We start from the raw sequence: 12,925 nt of genomic DNA, 5'->3' as shown, positions 1-12,925 counted from the left end.
AAGTCTTGCCTGGCCCCGATTCCTGCAGTCATCTCCTAATTTTATTTTAAGTTATACCTGTCTTTTTCACTTTCCGCTGAAAAAGAAAAGAACGGGTTATCGACAGGCATAAAATTAATGGAACACACTTCAATTTTAAGCAGAAATCGAAAACAACCGTCTAAAAATTTTATATCGGCCAATAACCCGACAGAGTTAGTAGACAGCACGTGAAACGGATTCTTATTCTTCCAAATGTACTAGATACTTTTCCAACTAAACAGAAAAACATCCTTCGTATCGTATCAAGAGGCTACGGTAGATTTCGCATGACCTGGCACACTAGATTAACAGATTAACGTGCCTATAGGTAGGACTTGTACATACATAAACTGACGCCTAACTCCCACCTGGATAAGCAGAGACTATGGAATTCCATTTGCTTCGATCCTGATATACTTCTATTAATTCCTCCACATTCATCAATCGTTTCATACACGCACCTTGTAGGCGGCCTCCGTGGTTCAGTGGTTGAGCGTTAGGCTCACGATCCGGAGGTCCCGGGTTCGAATTTCGGTGGGAAAATATCACAAAAACGAATTCGTGATCCCTATTTTGGTTAGGACATTACAGGCTGATCACCGGATTGTCCGAAAGGAACATGATCTGTGCTTCGGAAGGCACGTTAAGCCGTTGGTCCCGGTTACTACTTACTGATGTAAGTAAGTAATCGTTACATGAGTCATGTCAGGGGCCTTTGGCGGCTCAATAGTAACCCTGACACCAGGGTTGATGAGGTTGGTAATGCACCTCACAACCCACACGAGGGAAGACCTTGTAGGAGTAACCGGCGTAAATTCGCAACATAAAGTACTACCAGCCACGTTTAACTACATGAATGTACTTAAAAATTAAAATATTTCCGAAATATTTTACAAACGAGCTTATTCATTGTTGTACGAAAATGGCTGAGAAGAAACTTTATTTGAATACAAACTCACTCATTTAACTGACATAACTGTTCCATTCTTACAATTGCATAAGTTTCGCGAAATATAAATGTGTAATGTGTGCGATTTACATTTGAAAACAAGCGTCCGAGTTCTTAATAGATGTAATACGCTTAACAATTGACCAATATAAGAAGACACATTGAACTATACATGAGCCGTCTTCTGTGGTCGTCTTTACTTTAAGCAGAGGGGGAATTGATAGGTCAAGCGTGTCTGGTGGCGCTAATGCTGTCAATCAGACTAAAGCTTCTACCGATGTATTATGGAACAAGTAATAAGCTCTTACAGACTGCTGAGTGTAACGGAATGTTGGGTGATTAGAACAAAATATATTGTATACTTACTTAAAGTTAATTAGGAAAATTTTGTCCCAAACAATAAATAGTACGCCTTTAAGGTGATGCGTTTCAGTCAGCTAGCTAATGTTGCGTCACTATTTATCGATTTTACAACAATATTCCTTTATCTGTTTTCCTGTTTAACATGAAGATATTGAGTATGTATAATTATGTCTAGGTAGTTTATAATTGTACAAATATTAATAATTTATCCCCGTTGATGTTGCACTTTCCCGCATCCAAGTTTTCTATGGCTGATTCCTGGTAGTGGTTGCCTGGAAGAAATTGGTTCAGAGCAATAAGGCCGCCCATTTGTTCTGTTGCTAAATGTTTTAAAATTGTTTGTATGTCTTGTTTGTGTACGATAAAGTATTTAAGTTTGATGTGATTTAAATATTTCGGAACAATACATTATTAGTACCTCATACTCCCTCCTGACTTAGCCTATAATAGAGCTTCGCCGAGCTTTGATCCATTGTTATTGCAGGCTTGTCTGACTGACTGCAAGTATGATGAATTATTGATGTCTACGTTATATACGTGATGCGAGGCCCTTCCCTGGATTATAACTCAACACAATACTTGGAGAACCATTTCTTTTTAATATAAAATAATAAAATTAAAGCAACAAACACCTTCACACTCTAAGAGCGAGTTCCAAAGCTGGAGAGATTGAAAATCGATCATACATTAAAATGAAAACCGCGCAATAGTAAGTTAGCATAATTACTCTAATTTATGATACAAGTTATATTACTAAATGGACATCAGACCTGTGTTACATGATCATTTATAGAATGTGTAATGATTAGTGCAGTAGTAAATAAACACACCTGGATGGTTTTATAAAATAATGCCTAAAGAAACATTAGAACTAGGAATCTTTAGAAAATGTCCCAATAAGATTGAGCTTTTCTTTCTATCATATCATATTAATTTCTTTTTCATGATATCTTCTATTAAAACATCGTGAGGACACCCACATTCCCGAGAAATGCATTTTCGTAGGTATGTGACCTAACCTGTATTGGGTTGGTTTTCCATTCGCGGGTTGGAAGGTCAGACAGGCAGTCGCTTCTGTAAAAAACCGGACCTGTCACATCTTCAGATTAGGTAGGCGGACCATGTGAAAAACGGGATAATATTAGGCAGATGATGATGATAACGTCTATTAAATTAACTGATTAACTAATTATTTACAGTTGGTTAACGTTAAGGGAAGAGAGGAAGGGGTAGACCTAGGATAACATTTATGAAACAAATAAAAGAGAAGGTGCAGGTCGTGTCGTATCGGGAGGTGAAGGTTTTGGCGGGTAGAAGAGAGGAATGGCGGTTACTCCACCGACAAGAGCGCAGCTCTTAAATAGAGAGAGAGAGAGGTTAACTACTATAGACGGCGATACGGCTCACCACCTATCATGATATTGGTCTAACAGAAAGCTCTGGGGGATCAAAAAGGCCACATCGAAGCAATTCATCTAAAAAAGCAATATTGCAATTTGACTTTTGCGCTTGTATAAATAACTGCGCAATGCCAACAAATGTCAAATAGCAATATTGCTTGATTGGATGAATTGCTTCGATGTGGCCATTTTAACTCCCCAGGTGAAGCGTGAGTAGGGTAGGTATCTTGCGATGGATGTACCTCTGATTATCCCAATTAGGAATTTACTCACGAGCTTATGTCACATTATGTTATGCAACATTCAGGATTTTAATAAACAAATTATTTTATATCAACTCTCAGCGGAGCAGTGTGGTAGATACAATACTGAGCATATATCATAGTTACAAAAGTTATAATATTACAGTCCATCTTGACATTTATTAAACAATATATTTTTTAAACTGTAGCAATAAAAAAATCAAAGGTCTGGAATAAAATTGTTTAGAAAACAAACCCCGTTCCTTGTTACATAATACATAGAGCCACTTTGGAGGCAGTGCAGCGCGCGCTAAGTAGACTCGTTAGTGGAAAACGAATTAATAAATTATAAGTTAATAAGCTTTCTAATCACACCACTCGTGGGAGAACCGAGCTCTGGACCTGGCTAATTTGTAGGTCATGTAAACGTGCATTTCTTTACTTAATAGGTATTAAATGTAAACTTAAAGGTAACAAAGTAAGATACATCCCCCCCTCATTACGAATAGAGGAACTTTCCAAACTACGTTCCCCAAAAAAATATACAGATGGCGCTGTTCAGATTTAACGTGATAATTCCCAATTTTTTTCACTTGCTCGGCGTACATAATTATTGCTTGATATTTGAATCACAATCTGGTATTGAATGTGTTCCTCTAGTTATTAAATAACTTGTAATGTCATTGATTTAAAAGATGTGTTGCTGTTGCAGTTTCTTGTCATTTCTTCTCCTCAGCCATAACAGCTTGCGAAATGAGGTAAATTCAAAAATTTTACATTGACCTTCAACTAGTTTATCCATGATAATTACGTTGAATAAATGATTCTGATTTCTGATTTCAATATATATAGAGTTATGTTGCTCCTATATTGCTTCACTTTATTTTGATCACAATAAATAATGGGTGGAAGACGTTTGTGCCTGGGCCAAAAACAAAGATAAAAGTTGCTTATGTCTGTAATCCATTAGAAGGTTAAACGCAGGAAAATATCTATAGCGCCATCTATATATTTTTTTATTTTTTTATATAGCTTTTATGTTAAAATAATAAGAATAAGGAAAATTAGTCAACGGATTATTCTCGAGGTCAAACAGAAAGCTCGGTGATGTGTGGATACTTAGTTCATCTTGCGATGGATGTACCTCTGACCCCAATTGTGATACACTCGTGATTTCTGTATGTATGTATTATAAACACTCGACACAATTATTGTAAAAATGAAAAGATTTCTTATAAAAATAAAATAACTATAACTTGTTTTGTTTTACTGTAACCTTCTTGTGAATAGTACAGAGCACTCGGCTCGGGCAAAACACGAAGTGTTGATGCTAGACTAGACAACATAGTCCACAGACATTAACATTTAACCAAGCAATAACGCCGCCCTGCAAACTCAAATACTAGCGACCGATAAAAATGCATTAAAATGCGCTTTACGACAGAACCGACAATATCTATGATAAATATTCATGCTAATATCCACACATCCTGGATTCGCTTTAAAAAGGAAAATAACAACGCGGCTAGATTACATCACAAATCGGTCGAGCTTTTATAGACGGCAGTGGGGAAAATAGAAATCAGAATCATTTACTTATTCTAAATTTTTTTTTTAGTCTAATACTACATCATTTCGCAAAGTGTTAGCTAAGGAGAAGAAATGACAAGAAATTGCAACACATTACAAGTTATTTAGTAACTAGAATAACACATTTAATACCGGGCTTTTGTGTCGTTTAGTTAATTATTTATCTTATAATCTTTTTTACATAAATTAAGTTACACATATTTTAAATTCATTTTCTGACAGATTTAAAGTATTTTATTGTATATCAACACCATCTACTCTCCACAGACATGACTTGAGTATTAATAAATTAAATATATTATATTAAGTAATTATGATTCACAAAAACTATGACTCGTTTCAACTGCAAAACTGGAGTTTACCTAATAAATAGTTCTTAATAATTACGCACTTGAGCCCGCGTGGTGGTATAAGGCCCGATCTCCCTATCCATCCATAGGGAAGGCCCGTGCTTCAGCAGTGGGGACGTTAATGGGCTGGTGATGATGAATTACGATAGGATTTTAAAAAAAACATTCATGTTCTACGAGAAATAGCCATTATTGTTGTAAATTTATTGTGCACTTGAGCCGAATGCCAATCTTGCTACGGCCTGACCACGGCTATCTCGTGAACATTAAAATAGTTAAGTAAGTATATAAAATAAAAAAGTTGTCTCCTTATTAGCTGTTGATTCACATTTTTTAACTTTGAACTTGTTTGCCGTAATCCTTTATTAGGCAAACAAACAACAAAACAAATAAGGGAAAAGAGATGAAGAATGCTTTAGAAAAAGTTTATTGACTTAGTTATGCAGCGCCATAGTAATATGCAACCACGACATTTTCAGTTTCCCCATTGTAAGCGTGTAATAAACAATATTTCAAAGTTTTTCTCAATTGAAGAAATCGTATTTCGAAGAGCTCGTATTTTTTAAAATTATCACTGTTTATTTTAAACTGCTTTGAGTTGACGGGCTCAGTATTTGCTTATTGCACCCGGCAGGAGCTTACCGAGAATCGTAGAAAATGTTTTATAAATATTTCTCTTAGCACCGAGTAATTTACTATAAGTACGTATTTGAAAACATTGCGTTCATTTTTAAATCTTTATAGCTTTTTCATAGTGCAAATAAAAATGAGTAATTATTATAATTACGCAGGAGAAATGCTGGATGTGCTCCGATAAGAGTGTGATGGTGCATACTAAGTGTTTTCCGTCAAAGCAGCGATTCCTTTATTCGTGTTAATCGAAATGAACCGATATTGAAAACAATTGACTGTTTAGCGCACGACTTGACAGCTTTCTTGCAGGGCTGGCCGCACGTTACATCCGCGTATCGATATTTTAACAACACTCATTTTTTAATATTTATCGACAATTGATACTGTGAAGGATCGAACCCATATTGTGCATAGTTCTAAGCCCTCCGGAACTGTTAGCGTACCTTCTCTTCTTGCTGGATATCTACAGCTTGGAAAGACAAAAGGTTGTATTAGTCCCTAACTCCACTAGCTTCTGAACGGTTTCTTGAGCATATTCGGTAAGTACCTGCATTTATTTGTTACGTCAAAAAGGTACAACTACAAACGAAGTCCAAACTAGATATTGTTAAAGAGGTGAAAGCATAGGGCGTCTCTTCAGCATCGTATCTTTACTAAACATTCCCAGTTTTGCTGAGAGTGAGTCTTAGCGAAGAATTCTATTCCACACTTACAACGTGTGTCAAGTCTTAGAAACAGACGATAGACAAACTTTGAAGCCACAAGCCGATTAACTTTTGTTTTTAGTCTTTGACAAATTTTCATCCACGCCAGTACATTTTGCCGATGGTGAGTTTATGATTATATTATTTTATGTAAATATTTTGTTCACAAGCCAGAAGTTCAATCGTTTGTCGATATTGACGGCTACACGGTGCTCTTCTCTACCGATCGGATACAAACGCACGATTTCCATGTTTGTTGCCACGTGTCCGCGGCACAAACACGACCTTACCTGACACCCTGAATTTAAGATTAGTAAATAATAATATTCTTTGTTTTTACGGTTTCTAATTGTGTTCGCTCTTTGCGCACGCCCCAACGACACGTGCCTTGCGCCCCGACAGAATTTAAATCGACATACAAAATTTGATACCGATTAAAATACAAAGGGAAGGATGGGTAACGGTGATGCGATAGCATCGATAGTTCCTTTTGAACCGTTAGTTAAACCAATAACGGGTGTTTTTAGCATCCTCAGACAGATAATCTGGTTTATGGGGGATGTCCAATTCATGAAAGGAAAACGGATACGATTGTTTGATAACCGTACTTTCGTAACTTTTTTACATTACCTACGACGGTCTAAACGTTTGTTACGTAGCCACGCGTACTTCATATGTATAAAAGCACGTGTTAAATTAGTCTAAACCATAAAACGACAATCATAGAAGTTAAAGAAAATCAGGAACAAACAAAAGGCTATTTGCATTTTAAACTCTTGTTTTTACGAGTAAAGTCAAGCCCCACAAATTCGCAGTAAAATTATTGCCATACCTACAAAAATCTGATAAACATCACTTGTAGTTCACGTTTTATGTTTAAAGCATTCTTTATTACTTACAAACAAAATAAATGATGGCCGCCGTCTTTACTGCTAGATGAAGTACTAGAAAATCACAAATGTAGCAGTAGGTACCTTTATATGTGATATTTTTTTTGTCAATGTCAGTGAAATTCGGGTGATTTTTTCTATAGGTAAGTATTTCTAAAGCGTTGGCGACCATTGGATCAAAAATGAACAAACAAAATCCTAACGCAAAATCTGAAACTTGGAATAAACAAACATCATTCGAGGATCATTCCGACACGCATCATTGCTCGGAAGCATGTTAACTTAATAAATAAGACCCGAAAGTAATGTACTTTAATAAAAATATAAGTGTAAAAACTAAAACCCGATTACGCAAAAATCTCTCTAAAAAGTATGAAACAAGAAAATATTTTGCTGGAATTCTTCCGAATCACCTGACCAAGCAAATCTGTCCAAAGAGTTTGCATACGACGGCATACGTAAACATCACTATTCGGAAGAATTTTTGAGAAATATTTTCTTGTTTCGTACTATTTAGAGCGTGATTTTTTCGTAGTCGGGTCATTTTGGGTACTTAAGTATATAAGCTGATGATTTGGAATTGTTAATGTGTGCGCCGCCGTCCTGTTACAATAAATATATTTTCTTTCTTTTGTTTAGAGATGTCCTTAGGAAAGGTTTAGTACTATCTAGAGCTAGAAGCTAGAGAAGTGTGTCAGAATCGAAGCAAATGGAATTCCATAGTTTCTACTTAGCCCGGTGGGAAATAGGCGTGAGTTTATGTATGCATGTTAATCTTTCTTTTGAAAAGAAACACAAAACAATTAGAATACGGAACACAACATTATTCCGTAGTGGACAGCCATATAATAATCAACTGGTTTTTTTTTTCGATAGCGTTTTTCCGAACTTCTTAGTTAACCAAAGTTTTACTAAGTATTAAGTTCGTTCTTCTTCCCTCGAGCTTGAGTTTCCAATACCTTTGTAGGTAGTTTTTAATTACTTTTTAGTAGTTCTGTTCAAGTTTGCTCTTGCAACGGAAATCCTATTCTACTTTATAAAGATTTTAAGCTGAAAGTTTTGGATGAAACCACTCGAAGTCCATGCGACAAAAGAAAATAATATAAGTAAGTATATCATTTTCACCAGTCATCATTGCCATAACATACTACATAGGATAACAAACCACCTCTAAATACACGTATAGATACCCTACTAAATGTAGCCACAAACTTAACAGCTGTCAGTACAGTAGGTACCAACATTGTCTCTTTTTCACCAGTTTTTATTATCATTAAATAAGTATGCGTATGATCACGACCTCGTGAAGATGCGGTTTAAGATGGTAAGTAAACGCTTTTCTAGTAATTGCCTATTCACTATAGACTATGATATTTTTCTGCTCAGCTCAAAATTAATTACTCATGTATAACAAGGTTTTACTTGGTTGTAAATTCTTCCTCTAACCATAATATTGAAAAAGAGCAGGAAATGCCTTTTCTTTCATGATTTTATCTTTAATCTTATTCAACATGAACGGGAAAATTGTGTAAAGTTACTTTATTCAATACCCAAAGGAAGAACATAGTATTCATTAGGCAAAGAGTTACTAAACACAATAAATGAAAAATGAAACAATTAAAATCTTTAAATACCCTTTAGAAATGATATCACACTTTATACGTGGAATGAGTAAGAAACAATCTAATTTAAATCGTAGCAAGCATTAATGTCAACTTTCCACTCTTAGCCTGTTATATTACAAGTATAACATATGTTGTTACAGTAATATTACTGTCGCTAAGATCGTGGGAAACAGGTGGAATGGGCGTGGGCTGTATCTAATCTCGTCCACAATAACCTGGCATTTTCTCTTCAAATGGTAAAGGTTGGCGCGAAATCTACTTCCACACCTTCAATGACATTCTATGGACATACGCGAAAAATAACTGCGCTTACGACGGCTGCCGACAGTTGCACACCTTTAAGAAATATATTTATTTTCCGTTTGCAAGAAAGCTTATGTGTTTCACGCGTAGGTAGGTACCTATGTTTGTGGATTTCTTTATTTTATACGATCCCAACGGCTTGAGAATGAAGGTACCTATGTTTGTGGATTTCTTTATTTTATACGATCCCAACGGCTTGAGCATGAAGGGGATGAAGTGTCTATAGATTGGTCTGATGATTATACGTTAGGTTTAGTTTTCAGACACCAACTTAGATTGATATGTAATGCAAGTTTCATCAAATTGGGCTTAGTATTTTTAAAGTTATGGTAAAAAATCTTTATCACGGAATAATAACAGTGATCTCGTTGATATCTTTTGTATGAGAGCAACCCTTATAAGTGTTAATAGACAACCTGAAACCGTTGCGGGTTATTGAGGTGAAAAGTACGTTGTTAGCTTACAACACAATTATAGAGTACTTCTTTGGGCAAATTATATTAATTTTTAATGATGCCTGTGAATAAAAAAAAATTGCTGTTCTACAGGCGCTTTTGTTTCCTGCCGATTTTGAAGATTCTGTTGAACAATTTATTATGTAACATTGCATGCTGCCATCTTTTGAGTGAAAATGTAACCAAGGCGACACGTTATCGTAAGGAAGCGGCGCGTTAGCCCGAGATCGCATCGTACCTTCATCGTAATTCTTGCGTACCAGAACAATTCGATAGATAGCAGCACTTGCACCTCTTTTTGTAAACATACTATCCTAATTCCAACGAAAACAAATGTATTCCAAATCTTTATTTCGCAAGATACAAAAGTAAGTAAATTGATCTACCAACTTGAAAAAATGTTCTTTCGAAATAAAAAGGCTTATTGTAATAAAAACGAAGACGACTGCTTAAGAACCAATTATTTCACGTATATTCTAGAAGAATTCACCCTTTACCTGTAACGGAAAATCGCTTAGTTTCTCCACTGACATAATTAGTGGGAGGGAAGACCTACCAGTAAATAAGTAACACCGAGACGATCCGATGCTATGATGATATATTCAGTTTACTTAAGTATCGTGTGGGTTGTGAGTTGGATGACCAACCTCATCATCTTGGTGTCAGGGTTATTATTGAGCCGCCAAAGGCCCCTGACGTGACTCATGTAACGACTACGTACTTACGTTAGTAAGTAGTAACCGGGAACAACGGCTTAACGTGCCTTCCGATGCACGGATCAACTTACTTCTGAACAATCAGGTGATCAGCCTGCAATCTCCTAACCACCGGGATTCGAACCCGGGATCTCCGGATCGGAGGCCGTTCTTGTAACTCATAGTAAACAACTCATTTATGGAGTGTTAATACCAGCCCACTGACTTTCGTTATACATTTTCTTTTTCAGTGTTGTCTTTAAAGAGTATACAAACACACAAACGGTTGGAGGAAACATGTATCGGGCGGTCCATGAGTCCAACTGAGAAACGCTTAGAATGGAAAGAAGTAATTCGTGGTTACGATTCTCAATAATGACGGTACAATGAAGACGTAGATCACAATAAAAAGGCCCACTATAAGTCCCACTGCTGAGCACAGGCTCCCCTCTATTATCCTTAGGATTAAAACTCTACAACGCTTCTCCACGACAACAAACGATCACAAATCTATTAATCGACCATCTGTAGTCTGTTTAAAGACTGTAATTTGTTTGTGAAATAGTCCATAAATAACCAATTTTAAACAAGTACTTAATTATAAAACAAAATAAATAAAACGCGTATTCGCAGTCCTCGTTTTATTATAAAGAGAGATAAATAATTCAAACCAATTTCACCATTCCCGGTAAATTGGTCGAATTTTTCTTCACAAATGTCTTTTTTATCCCCGTACTGGTACTCTCAGTAGCGACAGTCGTGGTCAGAATGTGTTCCCATTCAAATAATTCACTCTTATGGTCATTATCATACTGCTTTTTAGTTTCACACACGACCATATCAACTTGAAGAAAAGCTGCAAAATAAATATTTAATGCATTTCGTGAATTTACGTGTCTGTTGTTTTTATCTACTTACACCTTTCCCACTAAAATACATATCTTAAATAAAATATTCATCGCGAGAAAGCCCTATACCTGACCTATAAATTGACCTAACCTGTAAATTGGGTAGGTAGTTTCCTAGGTCAAAGACAAATTATGAAATTCTGATTACTAAAGGTGACAAAAAACTTTCTTTTTCTATTTAAGTATATTTATGAATTTGAATAAAGAAAAATAACTTTTTATTTTTTGGATGTATTAAACTATTTATATATTTTTTTATGAAGTAATTTATTTAGTACAAACAACACAACATAAAGTAACAACATAATTTATTTAGTACGTATGTTTTTTTTTTATTATAATTGCGACATTTTGTCACGTTTTTATATGACGTCACAAGTTGCTTTTACATGCAAATTCTATAGTAATTTCGTGTTTTGACGTTTAGCAAAAAGTAACTGATTTGACTAGTTGGAAACTACCGTATTGCGGTAGGTAATTTGCTCTCCACGTTGAAAGATCAGATTGTAAATTGTGACTGGACAGCTCTAGAATCGTGTCTAAAAAATTTAATACGCACATCCAAAATTCCTGCAATTCGCTCGGTACATGACGCAGATGTTTTCAAACTCCGCGAGATATAAGTTGTCTCCATCCCAGCCGCACACCTTGCCTCCACCAGGGCTGCACAGATGCAGCTTGTCACACCATTGCTTCGTCTTCACAGTCCGTCCATCCCATTCATTGTCATAAATAGGATCACCCTGAACAAATTCACATGACACAAATTCACGACTATAATTCCCAATTGGTGTAGTCAGAGGGACCACCATCACATGATAACTAAGTGCCCACGCTTCACCGAGCTTTTACTTAATGTTAAGTCATAAAATAAATTTGCCTGTCTACATTGGTCGGACAACTGTCAAATTCAAAATTCTAATTATGTGGGTCGTGGACTAGGTTGAATATAAATTATGAAATTCCGATTACTAATAAAAGACAGATCTAAAACTAACGAAAAACATTTTCTTTTTTCTATTTAATTTAATTATGAATTTTAATCAATAAAATCGTAATAATAAATCAGACATTTTATCACGTTTCTCTATGACGTCACAATGAGCTTTTTCCTACAAATTCCAAAATAATTTCGATTTGTTTACATTTAGTAAAAAGTAACTGATTGGACTAGTTGAAAACTAATCAAGGGAGTCCATATTATGCTAAGTAAGACTCCTACAAAAATGTAGCTATTATTACTAAGAAAAAACATGTTTTGTGATTTTAACTAGACCTAAACCTTTTTATTATTATTCATCTTCAGTCGATTTGAGCCTGTGTGTACCCGACAGAGATTACAGGGAAACTTGTAGGCATATCGGCTTTTTTGTACCAGTTTTGTTTTAAACTTGCCTCAGATAGTGTAACTACTTAGCCGGGGTATATCTTATAGCCAAAATCAGAGCAGAGCCGAACGAACATAATTCTAAAGTCTTTAAACACTTACACTTAACATTTGTGGGAAGGTCCTGGCATTTTGTAGTAAACAGGCACCTGAAATATAAACACGTACTTTGCTTCTAAGGATACAAATTAACACATTATCGCCTAAAGTATACCATTGTAAACATTAAATAATAATATTAATAAAAACTCTGACTAACCCAAAATACCGAAAAATACTTGTTGTTTCATATTTATTTATCAAAACTAATCACTATAATGCCATTTTTAATTTCACGGGTGACGTGTTACTGATCATAAATGTATAAAATCCTCAATTAGGTATTTATATCGTAATTGAAATAAAAAAGA

General features: G+C 35.5%; 1 long non-coding RNA gene across 2 annotated transcripts; it reads right to left on the bottom strand.

Annotated features, from left to right (window-relative positions):
- Positions 1–14: 14 nt before the first annotated feature.
- LOC126380676 (uncharacterized) lies at positions 15–4,291 on the bottom strand. 2 transcript variants are annotated; one of them, XR_007568507.1, is made up of 3 exons: positions 4,120–4,291; positions 1,337–1,605; positions 15–76 (listed from the first exon to the last, which is right to left on the bottom strand). It is a non-coding gene; the product is annotated as an uncharacterized LOC126380676 (long non-coding RNA). The 2 variants fall into 2 exon arrangements; XR_007568508.1 differs by lacking the exon at positions 4,120–4,291 and adding an exon at positions 1,752–1,822.
- Between the last annotated feature and the right edge of the window lie 8,634 nt (positions 4,292–12,925).

The sequence above is a fragment of the Pectinophora gossypiella genome, chromosome Z (genome assembly GCF_024362695.1).
Source record: "Pectinophora gossypiella chromosome Z, ilPecGoss1.1, whole genome shotgun sequence".
Classification (NCBI taxonomy): Eukaryota; Metazoa; Arthropoda; class Insecta; order Lepidoptera; family Gelechiidae; genus Pectinophora; species Pectinophora gossypiella.
This window is presented reverse-complemented; position numbering and strand designations above follow the sequence as displayed.